This window comes from Sus scrofa, chromosome 16, assembly GCF_000003025.6.
Source record: "Sus scrofa isolate TJ Tabasco breed Duroc chromosome 16, Sscrofa11.1, whole genome shotgun sequence".
Taxonomy (NCBI): Eukaryota; Metazoa; Chordata; class Mammalia; order Artiodactyla; family Suidae; genus Sus; species Sus scrofa.
In genome coordinates, this window is record NC_010458.4 from 51,686,088 (window position 1) to 51,701,061 (window position 14,974).

Here is a 14,974-nt window from a genome sequence, read left to right on the forward strand (position 1 = left end):
GTGCAGTGAGGCTAATGTCAGCACCCACCTCCTGAGTTTGTCAATAGGAAGGACTTAATAAAGGCAGCTGTTGTACCCTAGCTCTGTTGTCAGATGAGGACACCAAAGCTCAGAGAATAGATTCCACCTGTCTGCATCCCATAGATGATAAGAAAGCATTTCTGATCTCCTCCTGTATGCCAGCCTCTGTGCCAGGGACTGGGGAGGCAGCCCCCTTTCTCAGGCAGCCTAACCAGCCCAGAATCCAATCCAGAAGGCTATGGCTTCACCCCTAGCATGGGCCGCTCCGCCTGGAGAAGCAGTGGAAGGCAGCTGGGGGCAGTGGGGCGGAGTGGTCTCCTCTAGCCAGCTTATGAAGCACAGAGGGGAGCTGCCCAGATGGAAAGGCTGAGTGTGGGGTTTCAGGCATTGGGTGAGGGGGACAGCACGTGGAGTACAAAGCAAGAACCTTTCCCTTTCTTGCTCCATCTAGAGAGGAAAGCGTCCTTCACCTGCGTTTTCCATCCCAGTGCTGAAGTAGCATCCTTGTTATAAGGAAGTAGGTCGCATTTCCAGTCCCCAAAAAGGAAACTGCTACCTCCATTGTGACATGGTGTGAAAGAGCCGCCTCTGCTGCCTCCTCCACATGCCTCCCTGGGGTCCTCGCTCGCTGTTCCCGTTCCCAGAGCAGCTTTCTTCTTCCTGCCCAGTGTGTGAGCCACGAAGGAGAATTCATTAGCGGTTCCTGAGTGGGGGTGCTGTGGGCAGCGCCTGTAGCTGGTGTGGGTACTGTAGCAGCTGAAAGGTATCTTTTCCCAGAAGAAAGCTCAGGCAGTGCACCTTGCAAGGAAGTGTCATTTCAAGCTCCACCTTGGTTAGGATCTACGCACAGGGAGCTTTGTCCTTCCCTGGGGGCTGCAGAGACCCCAGAGTAAGCCTAAGCCTGGCAGCTGGTCACACAAGAACCATGGTCGTGGGCTCCATGCTGCCTGCACCTGCTTCCTGGAGTTATCAGGAAAATTCCTGAGCCAACCAGGGGCCATGCCACCAGATGTTAGATTCAGGCTAAGGACACAAAGTTCTCCAGGGAAGCATGTGATGCAGTAGAAATGGTGTGGATCTGGGGACAGACTGCCATGGGCAGAGGTATCTGAAAAGGGTCCAAGAATCTTGTTTTGTGTTGTCCAAGCAAGGAGCTATTGGGGTAGCCTGTTCCCACAGGCCAATGGCTACCTCTCCCCGTCATCACTAAGGGCAACTGTGACATCCCACTGGCCTCCAGAGACCCCAAGGTCCCTGGGTGCTGGCAGCCAGGCAACCCTGTCATCAGCCGGCACCCCGACTCCACTCTGCCTGGTTCCAGGTGGCCTATAATTCCTGCTGCCTGGGCCACTCTCTGGCATTTGTCCTTCCAAAGGAGGGTCTGCTAAAGGAGGGGACATGGGAGACCTCTGGCTCAGGAGGCTTCAGCCCTCGGGGCCATATTTATCCCATTGCCCTCTCTTCCGACCTCTGGCAAAGAGTGAATGAAACACTGGTATAGAAAGTCCCACCCAGAAAGGGTTCCTTGTGGGCCAGGCCTTGTGTTGTTTTGCCAAAGGTCAGTCCTGTATTTGTTCCCTGGGCTGTTGTAACAAATGGCCACAAACTGAGAGGCTTAAAATGGCAGAAATGTGTCCTCACACAGTTCTGGAGGCCAGAAGTCCAAAATGGAGCTGTTGGCAGGGCTGGACTCCCTCCCGTGCCGTGCGTGGCCCCCAAGGCAGTTTTTGGCATTTCTTGGCTTGTAGCCACATCACTCCAGTCTTTGCCTCCATCTTCACATTGTCTCCTCTGTGTGCCTCTTAGAAACATGACACTTGTCATTGGATTTAGGACCCACGGGATAACCGGAATGATGTCATCTCAAGATATGTAGTTTCGTCAGCAAAGACGCTTTAACCAAATAAGGTCACATTCACAGGTTCTGGGGATTAGGACCTGGACATACCTCTTGGGGTGGAGGGGGTACCATCCAACCCACTACAACCCCCTTTCAGTTTCTCCAGAAGATGCAATGGGTCTCATTACTTCACCGACTACAGAGAGATCGAGATTGTGCCAGGTACCTCCACATCCATCATCTCAAGTCTTCATCCAGCATCTCACCAGATTAAGGATTATTTCTTCTATCCAGACAAGGAAATATAGGCCCAGAGATGTGAAGGAATTTGCCCAAAAGCCGCACAGCTAGGAAATAGCACAGGGGTATTGGACCCCAGGTCTGTCCATGTCATGCAGAGGGATCCCTCCTGGACCTCCCTCTGTCACACACCAGAACTTGGGATCAATCCTGCAACATCTCAGGGGATAGTTTAAGGAGGGTGCTTTATTGGAGAAAGGGGCCGAGGATTAGTGAGGAGAGAGACAGCAGGGGACCCCCCGGGAAGTGTGCTGGGGCCAGGACGCCACTGCAATTCTGGGTGTACAGAAGCAGGCAAAACCCAGCCCAGTTCTGGGGCTTACATTCTAGTGGAGGAGACTCGATGTACAACCTAAGGGCAAGAGAAGAGCGGTGTAGCAGGATAAGGAGGTGGAGGTTGGGCTGGTCTGAGGAGGTGTGTCTGAGGTCAGAGTGCTGAGTGGAGGGAGCAGAGGGGGAGCCTTGAGGGAGTCAGACAGTGGCTGCATCCGGTAGAGACCTGCCGGGGAGTCTGCCTTTTCTCTGGGTGCCATGGACAATCATTTCAACATTGAAAGCCAATAAGGAGATTTCCTACACTTTTTAAGAGCTCACTGTGGGAGGAAATATCAGACAAGTCCAAATTGAAGCACATGCTGCAAAGTAACTGGCCTGTACTTCCCAAAAATGCCAAGGGGCATGACAGGTGTAGACCAAGGCATTGTTCCAGTTTTAAGGAGGCTGAAGGGACACAAGAACAGAATGCAATATATCCTCCAGACTTTTCTTTTGGGACAGCAGGCAGAAATGTGAATACGGTCTGGAGATTAGCAAGTAGTGCTAGCTCAGTGCTGCTTTTAATCATGGTACTGCAGGTAGGTAGGAGAATACCCTTTTTATTGGAGATAGCCCTGAAATGTTTAGGGATAAAGGAGCATCAGCACGTCTGCACTTCCTCTCAAATGTTTTAGAAAAAAATACGTGTACATATTGAGATAAAGAATGATAAGGCACACGTAAGGAATTTAGTGAAGAATGGTGGAGAGTCTTACAGTGCTGTTCTTACAATTTTTCTGGGAGTCTAGATGTTACGTCAAAATAAAGAATTAGATGGAACGTGTGAGGCTGCTACGTGGCGAGCTGGCTGTAGGAGAGGCGAGGGTGGGAACAGGGAGTGTGGGGAGGGGGCTGTGAGCAGAGCAGGAGGGAAAGCCCAGGGGGGTGTGGACTGTGGTGGTGGCAGTGGAGGTGGGGAGATTGGACATGTGTTCTGAAGGTAGAGGCAGCAGGATTTGTCGATGGGTTGGATTTGGGGACTAGAGGAGAGAGAATAATTAAGATCTTTCAACTGAATGGAGGAAATGTCCCAGGATGGAAAAGGTGGCAATTGCTGCTTAAGGGGAATATCAAGAGTCTGTGACCAAAGATTCTTGGCTTGGCTCAGCAGTTAACGAACCTGACTAGCATCCATGAGGACGTGGGTTCAATCCCTGGCCTCGCTCAGAGGGTTAAGGATCTGGTGTAGGACACAGATACAGCTTGGATCCTGTGTTGCTGTGGCTGCGGTGTAGGCCAGCAGCTACAGCTCTGATTCGACCCCTAGCCTGGGAACCTCCATATGCTGTGGGTGTGGACCTTAAAAAAAAAGACACACAAAAAAAGGAATCTGACCACAGCTTCAAATGCCACCTACCAAACTGATGTCATGGAAATAGGGGTTAATGCTGTGGAAGTGGCTGAGCCCACTGCAGGAAGTTGATGTAAGGAATGAGAAGAAGTGACAGGTGCCTCTGATATTTAGAAATTGCTTGAGCAAAGGAAGTTTCATTTTAGTTTTAGAAGTGATTTACAATGATCTTTCATTGAGGGCTTCCTGTGTACCAGGCATTGTGCGAGGCATTTTTTCTTTTTCTCACAGTAGTCTTGTGAGATGAGCATCAGTATCCCCATTTAGAGCGTGATGCAGCTAAGGCTCAGAGAGGTGAAGTGACTTGCCCAAGGTCACACAGCCCGGAATCAGGAGTGCTGACCCAGTTCATTATTCCCGCTTCCTCGTCACCAGAGAACCTGCCTGGGAGTTCCTGTTTTCTGTCACATCTTGCCTTCCTCCCCCACAGGACTGAGGTTTCCTCTCTTTGAAGGGAAGCCATGCAGCTGTTTTTTCCTGACAGCTGTGAGGGTGTCTCCAAGGGAGGGAGCATTTTGTTGCTGATCCAACCCCTTCCAGGAAAGAACCCCTGAATTGCAGGATTCCACCCACCCTCACTCCTCTGACACGCAACATGAGACCTGGCCACACCCAGCGAAAGCCTTTGCGCCACCCCACCCCCCCATTCTTCATTTCTCCTTCTCTGAAAACAGCTCCCAAGAGGGTGGGGCCCAGCATCCTCCAGCCCTGGTCTACCTCCTGGATGGGTGCCCACTTGCACTACTGTGTTTATCGCTGTGATTAACAGAAATAGTAGCAATCGCTATGTGTCACCAAGAGCCTACGGGATGCCAGGCTCTCTCTGTACATCGTGGCCAATTTCCGTGGAGCCCAGGGAGGTTGATGTTTCTACCCACATTTTCAATATGGGAAGCCTGAGGCTCTGAGGGGGAAAGGAATCTGCCCCAGGCCACAGAGCCCGGGAGCATCTAAGCCAGGATCCAGCTAAGCTGGGATCCAGCCCACCAGTGCATCTGGAGCACCAGGCAAAGGGCTGCCCCACTGGAGCACCATAGTCACTTCTGAATGGACTCCAGCTCCCCCAAGGCTCTGACCACAAAGCTTTGATCTATCTCTGCTTCAGGATCATGAACACAGGCCGAGCTGAAAGGCATAAAAGGTTTTACTCCCCTGGCCCCGGACCCACTGGCTGTTAAGCTCTGGGTTTCCAACATCTATCCCTTCTGCCTACTCTCTGTTCCCACAGAGCCTCGCCCGCCACACCCAGCCCAGCCTGAGCTGAGACATAGCCCAGAAAACCCTCTATTCCTGAACCCACCTTGGGTCAGCTTCTCTTCTGTACAGCTCAGGGCCTGGAAGGAGGAAGAAGTGGGAGGTAGGGGCCAGTAGGGTGGGTGGGTGGGGCTGCGGGTGGCTGGGCCAGAAGAAGTAGATAACTGCTTCTCAGAGAGTTCGAAGGCTTGGCATTCTGGCTACTTTAGGCCCAGACACATTCTTCTGCACGCTGCATAGCCTAGAAAAACAGGTCAGTTATGTTCAGTTCAACAGCCAGGTACTGAGTGTCCATTGCAGTAGTCAGGGCTGGCTAATTGCTGTGATAAATGGCCCCTCATCTTGGCGGCTTAGCATAATAAAGGGTATTTGGATTTTTGTTTCGTTTGGGGGTTTTTTGCTTGATGTCTGGAAATGACTTTAAAACCCACTAGCAAATAATTTGAAAAGCAGGGTGGAGATGGTGAAAGAATCCTGGAAAAATGTGGATAATTTTTGAAGCTGAATGATGGATGGCTGAAGTGGGTTATCATACTATACTCTCTACTTCTTTTGTATGTTCAAAACATCTATGTATATTTATTTCTCACTCATACGACGTCCAATGCTCATGTTCCTGGCCTGCGGCTCTCCGGGATGGCCTTCCTCTAATGGATGCTCCAGGACACAGGCCCTTCCATCTTGTGACTCCTCTGCCATCTTTTGGGCTCAGGGTCATCCTGGAATCAGCCAAACAGGACTAGAAGAAGAAAGAAAAGATGATATACCCACTGTTCAGCACCTCCTCTTAAAAGTGTCATGCAATCCTCTGCTCCCTTTGCATTGTTCAGAATTGGTCACCTGATCAGCAAGGCGTACTCGGAAAGGTCGTTTCTGGATGGGCAGGTACATCTTAACACCACCACCATATAACGTAAGAGGAACTTAAAACTTGATTGATCAGCTGATGGCCTTGGCTATACCCACTCTGTCTTGGATATGGCCATGTTAAAGGTGATGCCAAAGGTGCTGGCCTGGTCTCCTATGAGGAGATAGAAAGGGGGTTAGTTAAAAAAAAAAAAAAAAAAAAAAAGTTAGCAAAAAAAATGGGGGTTGTAAGGATGAACTTAAAAGTTGCTGTTGTAAGGCTTCCCAAACCTGCTGCGTGACATACCTATGAAATGACCTTGACTCATAGAGGAAGGGCAGGTGATGAGAAAGGAGGCACCCTGTCACCAGAACTCTCTGGGCATCTGTCTTTCGGCACACTGATACCCTCGGCCCAGTAGCCACCCTCCGTATCAAAAGTGACAAAGGAATCGCTTTACAGATGAGATCCTGCTGTATAGCCCTGGGAGCTATGTCTAGTCACTATGATGGAGCATGATAATGTGAGAAAAAAGAATCTATATATGTACGTGTAACTGGGTCACCTTGCTGTACAGTAGAAGATTGACAGAACACTGTAAACCAGCTATAATGGAAAAATAAAAATCAGTATAAATGAAACAAAGTTACCATTGAGGGAACATGGACACAATGTACAAGGGAGCTCTCAAATTAACTTCTTATAACTGCATATGAGTCTACAATTATCTCAATAAAAATTTTAAAAAAGAGGGAGTGGCAAAGGAGAGACCTGGAAGTGTCCTAAGGCACTAGAAGATACCCTAGAATGGACCCAGGGCCCCTGTCTCCACTCTCTCTGCCCCCCTCCTAGAGCCCCAGAGTGGTTGTTCCAAAGTCCAGATCTGCCCAGCTGCCCCGTTGCCCCCTTAACTCTCTGTAGCCTATAGATGTCTGGAGCCTAACTGATAAAGATAACTGGAGCCTATGGTGTCCAGTGTCTGTCACAGTGCATCACAGTCTGATCTTTTCCCAAACCATGGCTTCGTCCTTGTCCTCTTCCCTCCCTACCTGCCCACCTGCCCCCTGCCAACACCCACACCTCAATCACTCTGAGCCGCTAGCTCTTCTCCAAACTCATCATGCTTTCGTCTACCTTGATGCTTCCCACAGGCTGTTGTTTGGAGCCCCACCCCACGCAACAGACTCCTACACATGCTCTAAGACCTCCATCCCTGCATGTCACCTTCTCTGGGCACTTGCTACTTGATGTTCTTCCTCAAACTCACCATTCAAATGCCTGTATTCAGTGGTGAGTCTTTTCTCTCCTGCTCCACTGTGAGCTCCTTGGATCCTCATTCATTTTAATGCTCCTAGTTCCCAACATAATGCTTGGCAAGGACTTGTTTTTACTAAAATGTTAATGATTGGCTAAATGGAGAAATAAGTAAGTGGGGGTCGGAGGGTAGATAACACTATGACCTCTGCCTGTCCAGTAGGGTCGTTGTCAAGTTTGGAGGGTCTTTGAAAAGAGTCACTCTCATGTTGCTACTCTCACTCTCCCTAACCCACACCCGTCTTACCACCTACCCCCAGCTTCATTTAGTCAACCCACTGGATTCTTCTAGGCTCTGGCCAGGCATCATAGTCTAGGGGAAGACAAGGGGCTTTGTACCTGGAGAGATGTGAGGTCAGAGCCTGACTCTGCCAATTTCTGGCTGTGTGTTTTTGGCCAGATTAGTTCAACTCTCTGAACCTCAGTTTCCTCCTCTGTAAAATGGAAGCAATCACCATTCCTCCCAGGGTTGACATGAGAATTACAGGAGGGGTGTGTCCAAGAATGTCTGGCACAGCTCCAGGAATATTTGTCCCCATCTCATAAAGCTCCTCTTATCCACCAGTGACCTGTCCTTCCCTTTGAGTTTTTTTAAGACTTAATTTTTTAGAGCAGTTTTAGGTTTACAGCAAAATTGGCAGGGAGTACAGAGCGTTCCTACACTCCCTGACCCCACACAGGCATAGACCCCCCACTGTTAACATCCCCACATTAGTTACAATTGATGACCTGCACTGACACATCGTTATCACCAGAGTCGGTGGTTGACATTGCTGCTCAGTCTCAATGGTGTACATTCCATGGCTTTGGAGAAATGTATAATGGCATATATCTGTCCTTATAATATCCTGCAGAGTATTTTCCCTTCCCTGAAATACGCTCTGTGCTCTGCCTATTCACCTTCCACTCCCCCTTACCTCCCCCCGGCAACCACTGATCTTTTTTTATCTCTGTAGTTTTGCCTTTCCCAGATGTCATATAGTTGGAATCTTACTATGGATAGACTTTTCACGTTGGCTTCTTTCACTTAGAGAATATGCACTTAAGATTCCTGCATGTCTTTTCACGGCTTGATATCTCATTTTTTCTCATCCTGACATATATGCCATCATGTGGATGTAGCACAGTTTATTCATCCATTCACCTACTGATGAAGGACATTTTGGTTGCCTCCAAGCTTGGCAATTGAGAATGAAGCTGCTATAAACATCCGTGTTCAGATTTTCGTGTGAACATAAGTTTTTGATTCACTTGGGTACATACCAAGGGTCATCGTTGCTGCATCATATGGGAAGAGTATGTGTAATTTTGCAAGAAACGACCAAGCTGTCTTCCAAAGTGACTGTACCATTTTTCCTTCCCACCAGCAAAGAGTGAGAGCATCTTTTTGACACTAGTGAGTGAATGGTGAGCATTATATTGTCAGTGGATGTTAGCCCAGGTTCCCCAGGTGGATTATTAAATCCTGGAAAGCAAGGGCCTGTGAGGAATATTTCATCTGTAGCCCAAAGGACCCCATTTAGCAGGAAGCACCCAGTGAGCGCTCCAGTGGGAAGTGGAGCTATAATGATGATCAGCTCCTGTTTCCTGGGGAAAGCCGGTAAAAATACGGTTCAGTGAAGAGACAACTAGCAACCACTTCTGAGTACCTACTGTGTGCTTTGCAGTTTACATGTTTTCCTTTTTTTATTTTTTTTTTAACCAATCTGGTTGTATTTTATTTTATTTGTCTTTTTAGGGCTGCACTCATGGAATGTGGAGGTTCTCAGGCTAGGGGTCAAATCAGAGCTACAGCTGCCAGCCTACGCCACAGCCACAGCCACGCCGGATCCAAGCCTACACCACAGCTCACGGCACCACCGGCTCCTTAACCCACTAAGCAAGGCCAGGGGTTGACCCTGCATCCTCATGGATTCTAGTCAGATTTGTTTCCACTGAGCCACGATGGGAACTCCTACACATATTTTTAAAGTTAATCCTAACTACAACTTTTTAAAGGAAATACTCTCTTTTTAAAGGAAATACTCTCTTATGTCCATTTTATAATTATTGTTCTTTTTTGAAAAAATGAGAAATCTCATCCCATCTGTATTTCTATCTATTCCCTCCCTCAAGGAATCATATTTGATCTACACCAGGCACTTTATTGCTGCGCCTCAGTGGGGTGGGTTTCTCTACTCTGCTCTCTGAAGTCTTGAAGGAAAGACTAGAGGGCTTCCTGGTGGAGGCCATGGAATGGGAGGGGTCAGGTGGAGGAGGAGGAGGCCAGCAGTGAGCCATTGCACATTGGGGCGGGGACGGGACGGCCACTCCCCTGGACTTGGTTTTGTGATGATTTGTATGGGAATAAACATACCTAAGCTCTGAAAAAAAAAGGAATCATATTTGATAGTTTGTGGTGTATCTCTCCAATTTATTTAGATAAATACAAGAACATATTCTTAAACTCTTCTTATACAAAGTAGAACATCTATGTCGTGCTGCCAACACTTTGTTCTTTTCAACCTACAATTCATCTTGAAGATTTTTCTGTATCCACAGACAGAGAATCTCCTGACTTTATCCCACTGTCTGGAGGTATCAGAATGTATCTGACCAGTGCCTATTAAGGGAATTTTAGGTTGAACTGAAGCCCAGAGAGGGGAAGGTACTTGCCCAAGGTCACATAGCCAGGAATTGGAAGGAATGGATTGTTCCTAGGTCTTCCCTTTCTTTCTTTTTCTTTTTTTTTTCCTAGAGAACTTAGGTGTGAGAACTACATCTCTTTGGGAAACACAGTTTAGAGAAGAGTTGTAAAATATCCTGGCTCCACAGGAAGAGGCCTATTCACTGATTCCCTTGGCTCAGGAAGCTGGCCCCAGGCACTGGGAAATGTCTGGAGAAGAACGAGACCCTGGATCCCAGCATTAGCTGGGTGGTCCAGAATGTTGTTGGTCCTGGAGAGGCTGCCTGGGCTCCAGTTCTGGCCCTGCCACCAAGCTGGTATATGACATTTATCGTAAGACTTAATCTCTCTGAGCCTCAGCTTCCCCATCTGTAAAATAGGGATGATAATTGTATTGGTCATGGTTCTTCAAGAAAGGAGAACCAGAGTTATAAATATATATAATGTTCTTACATACATGATATATATATATAATATTCTTATATACATGCCATATATATATGTATGTATGTATGTGTACATAAGAGGAATTTACTTTATGGAATTGGCTCATTTGATTTGGGAGCTGGTAAGTCCAATCTGTAAGGAAGGCCAACAGGTTGGAAACTCAGGCAGGATTTTCTGTAGAGTCTTGAGGCAGAATTCCTGCTTTGAGAAACCTTGGTTTTTGCTCTTAAGGCCCTCAACTGGTTAGATGAGGCCCACCTGCAGTAGGGAGGGTACTCTTTTCTTAAAGTCAACCTATTGTAGGTTGACTCATCTACAGAATACCTTCATAGCAACATCTAGTTAATGTTTGCCCAACAGGTGAACGTCACAGCCTGGTCAAGTGGACACACGAAAGTAACCATGCCAGCTGTCATAGCCGACGTGAGAGAAAGTGTAAGACTTCTCCCCATGTGTGAGACTTGATGGAGCAAATGCTAAACAAGTGTTAGCTGTTGGTATTGTGAGCTGGACCCCTGTGGGGATTTCCATGGTGGAAGTTGCGTGGGAACAGTTGGCGTGAGACTCCTGGAGCCAGGCCTTGGGGACCCAGATCATGCAGCCACTATGACCAGCAACTATGGAGAAAGAAACACAGACAATGATAAGACCTTGGAAATGCCTCTGAAGTCAGGATACAGAAGGCCATGGAAGCCCAGGGGTGAGCAAGGGACAGCTCCTTGGGGAAGGTGACATAAGTAATTTGTTTTAAAGGCTAAAGCAGAATTGGCCAAGTGAAGAAAGAAGGGCAGGCAAACGGACAGCAGAATATTCCAGGCAGAGGACCAGCCAGCGCAAAGGCATAGAGATATGAGAAATGGGACCCAGTGTGCGATGGGGTCCCAGCGCTGGGGCTGGGGAAAGAGGTGGCATGTGGTGGGCCAAGCCAAGGGGTCAGCCTTCCGCCCCCAGGGACAACACAGGACAACAGGGACAGGACAACACAGAAAAGTGCTCACTCTGTGCTAGGCACTGGGCACGAATTACTTATTTGTACCCTCAAGGCAATTGTAGGAGGTTTTACCATCCATGCTGGGTAATTTGCAAAGTCATACAGCTAGACGAAACGGGCTGAGACTCAGATCTAGACAGATAGCTGGCTCTAGAGCCCACGAAAGGTGACATAGCCATGGGGAGGCTGGGAAGGGCTGGGATGGCTGGGGGAAGGGAGAAGGATGGGTTTGTTGCATTTGGGGCAACAGGGACTGCCGAGTGGACATCAGAGAAGTTAGAGCCAGAAATGCTAGAGATGAGAATTCAGACCCACCATCCAGGGCGAGGGGGAGAGAAGCCTGCTTCACCCTCAGCAGTGTTCAAAAGCATGTACCGAGCCAGGTGCTTTTGCATCCCTTGAACTCCTCCTCCAAGCCCTGCAAAGAGGCTCTAGTCATCTTCCTTTCAGGACCAGGAGACTGAGGCCCTGGGCTCGGCCACCCCTCACTGTGCAGGCAGCTGGGATACAGAGGCCCCTGGGCTGAGCGCATTGCCACCCTGAGGAGGATCGGGGTTTCCTAGCTGGGATGGTCTAGGAAATGGCTCCCTGGTTGGTGATTGACAGTGTCTGCCTCATAGAGGTTCAGAGAGGTCACGTATTTGCCCCAAATCACACAGCTGATAAATGACAACTGGGATTTGAACTGAACTCTGTCCAGTGTCGCAGAGCACAGGAGCCCTGAACTCAGCTGCTTCCCTGGAATCTCTCTCCACTCCTCGCCATTGCACTAAAGCCACCCATCCACTCAACACCACGGGCTCATCCTGTCACCCTGCCCCCAGCGTGGGCCTCTGCTGCCCCACCTCCCACTACAGCTGCTCTCAGGCTCCCTCACCGCAGTCCAATGTCCAAAACTCCGATTCCTGTTTTCATCTGTCATTCCTTCCAGATTCTCTGCACTCTAGCCCTTCCTCCCCCACCCTGTTTTCCCCAGAGGCTTCCTAAGCCCCGAAGGCCACAGAGGCTGCATGACATCATCTGTGCTCTGGACCTCACGGGGCCCAATTATCAGGCTATAAGTGGAAACGCCCTACACTTTCCCACAGGAAAGCGCCCTCCCTCCCTCCGGACCCTGCATGCTTCTGGGGATCCTGACAGAGTCCATGGGCTCCTGCCGGAAGGAAAGTGAGCCCTTTCCCTATGGGCTTGTCATTCAGGTGTCTTTTTAATCCACTGTAGACCCTTTAGCTCTTCCAACGTGGGCACAGGGTGGCTTTCGGTAGAAGGGAGGCAGCACCACGGGATCCTTAAAACCAGCAGTTTGGGAGTCTGATCGACCTGTATTCATACCTGGCTCCTCCCCTTTCCACCTGTCAGAACTTGGACGGGTAGCTTTAGGGTTCTGGGGTCTATTGTCTCACTTTCAGGTTGGGAACAATGACAGACATCACCTCATTAAATCCTTGTAACAGTCCTTTGAGCTACCAGCAACGTCCCCACTTTAGAGATGAGTAACCAGGCTCAGAGAAAGTTAGGCACTTGCCCTCGGCCACAGGCTAGAAAATGGTGGAGCCAGGGCCGGGATGAAAACCCCTGTCATCACGAGAGCGCTGAACTGCCAAGGAGCTACCTGAAGAGGTGGGATGGCTTTTTCAACCCAGACGTTCTGAATCTGGGAGTTGAGTGAGTTAGGTCGCATGTGAGGAGACACCCAAGTTCCAGAATGGGCTCAGCCCTTGCCATTGGGGGGCCGAGGGAAAGTCCGTTTCTCAGGGCTCAGCTTTCCCAGCTATAAAATGGGGGTAACAGCTCCCACTCCAGAGCTTTCACGAGGATCCCAGGAGGTGATCCGGACCTCCCCCACTCCTCTGTGGCCAGAGTTTAGCACACCTTTAGCTCCCTGCATTTTGCACTAATGGTTTTTTCTTTGAATGGATCAGAAGGTATTACTCAAATAGATTTATTGGAAACTTATTGAAACTCACTTCCTATCACTCCCTTAAAAAGGAAGCCAGGCACACTTGCCATAAATAGAAGTTATTTATACAGTGAATGTAGCAACAAGCAAAAGTGTTAAAGACCCACTTTCACCCGTGGGCCCATCTCAGCTGCACCTCCTGCTCCTTCCTGTCCCGAGGCTGGGTTATCCAATGCCAAGTCAGGAGACCCCCAGGACCTCTTGTCACCTCCCTTCCAGCGCACAGGGGATGTGCTGGCTTGGTACAGAGCAGATTCTCAGAAACCTGCGCCCCTCTCTGTGGCCTCACTCCCCCCGAACAGACCTCTCAAGGTAGGAGATTTATTGGCCCCAGGCTGAGCACCTGCAGCTGGTCTCCTGCCAATGGTTGGAGATGGGATACCAGCAGGAGCACTGGGCACGGAGTGGGTGCGTCCTTGTGGATTTCTGGCCTGACACATGCGCAGAGAAGGCCCTCAGTCTAGGGGAAGGACAAAAGCAGGGAGAAGACACCAGCTGGAATCCATCTGGGCTGACTGACGCGTGCCCACTCCAGGACCAAATACGGAAATGATTGGCCAGGAAAACTGCCACTATGTAAGCAACCTAAGCTGTCCCCACTGCACAAACTCATTCCAAGCTCACCCATGTGTTTTGTACGTGTGCTTTGCTTCTTTTTCACAATCTTGGTCTCTTTGCTGAACTCTTCCCTCAAAGAAGACAAGAACCTAGGTCCTTCTTCCAGATTTTTACCACCAGAATCAATCTCACAGGAGGAAATCGGCCTTCCTGCTCCAAAGTGGCCACAGCAGCAACCTCCAATTACACTCGTATTCCTTCGCCACCATCACTTACTGCCTTAAGAGGGCTGAGGTTGCCTGCTGAGCATGACTCATTGTGGCATGGGGCATAGCAGGCCATGGTGTTGTCCCCAGACACTGTCCTGAGCCTTCTGACACAGGAACTAAATGGCCGCCCTGCGTACCAAGAACCCACTATGGCTCCCTAGTGCCTGGAGGACCTTATCCATGTCTGTCAGCAGCATCCTCACCATTCTCAATCAAGGGGTGTTCTCTGCCACAATCGCCTACATCTGAATCCTCCCTTGGCTGTCCTACAGGCTGAATGCCCTTGGGCAAGGCACTCAACCTCTCTGAGAGCTTGAGGAATATCCACTTCTGTGGCTTGTCTTGGGGACCTAACAGCAGAATGTCCACGGGCAGCATTGTCCCTGCTTCCGAATGGGTCCCTTGGGGCAGCTGAGGTCCCTCAGCCGTCTTAGCATACACTTCTGCAGTCTGCACTGATTTTCCCCTGCCTCTTGCCGGAGGGCTTTTGCAGCATGTCCCCCCTTCTCAGAGTGCTCTTCCTCCATCTACAGGCCCAGGGGCCTCCTCCACGTTCAGCTGTCCGTTCAGGTCACATCGTCGAGGAAGCCTTCCCTGACTGCAGACCGGCTCAGGTCCCTTTCACTGCTTTGGGAGTCCCCCCTCAGAGCACATCCCCAATTATTTGAGCTGCAGCCACATCCCTAGGTTCCATGTGCCCAAGAGCGCTATCTCTTCTGTTGTCCCTGTGGCCCAGCACCTCTTATAGAGCCTGGCACAGGCCAGGAGCTCCACAAAAGGATGCCATTATTAGAACATTAGCATCCACCTGCTTGTAGGGAGGAGCCGGTGCGTTCTCGTCT

The 14,974-nt window shown here is 49.6% G+C and overlaps 1 long non-coding RNA gene across 4 annotated transcripts in view; it reads left to right on the plus strand.

The window, feature by feature from the left end:
* Positions 1–14,974, plus strand: part of LOC110257280 — a 48,371-nt gene that overhangs the window by 17,761 nt on the left and 15,636 nt on the right. For 3 of the 4 annotated variants that reach the window (XR_002339688.1, XR_002339687.1, XR_002339690.1), the window contains exon 2: positions 10,715–11,054. This is a non-coding gene — a long non-coding RNA (uncharacterized LOC110257280). The remainder of the gene's footprint in view (positions 1–10,714; positions 11,055–14,974) is intronic. The other variant, XR_002339689.1, reaches the window with a different exon arrangement.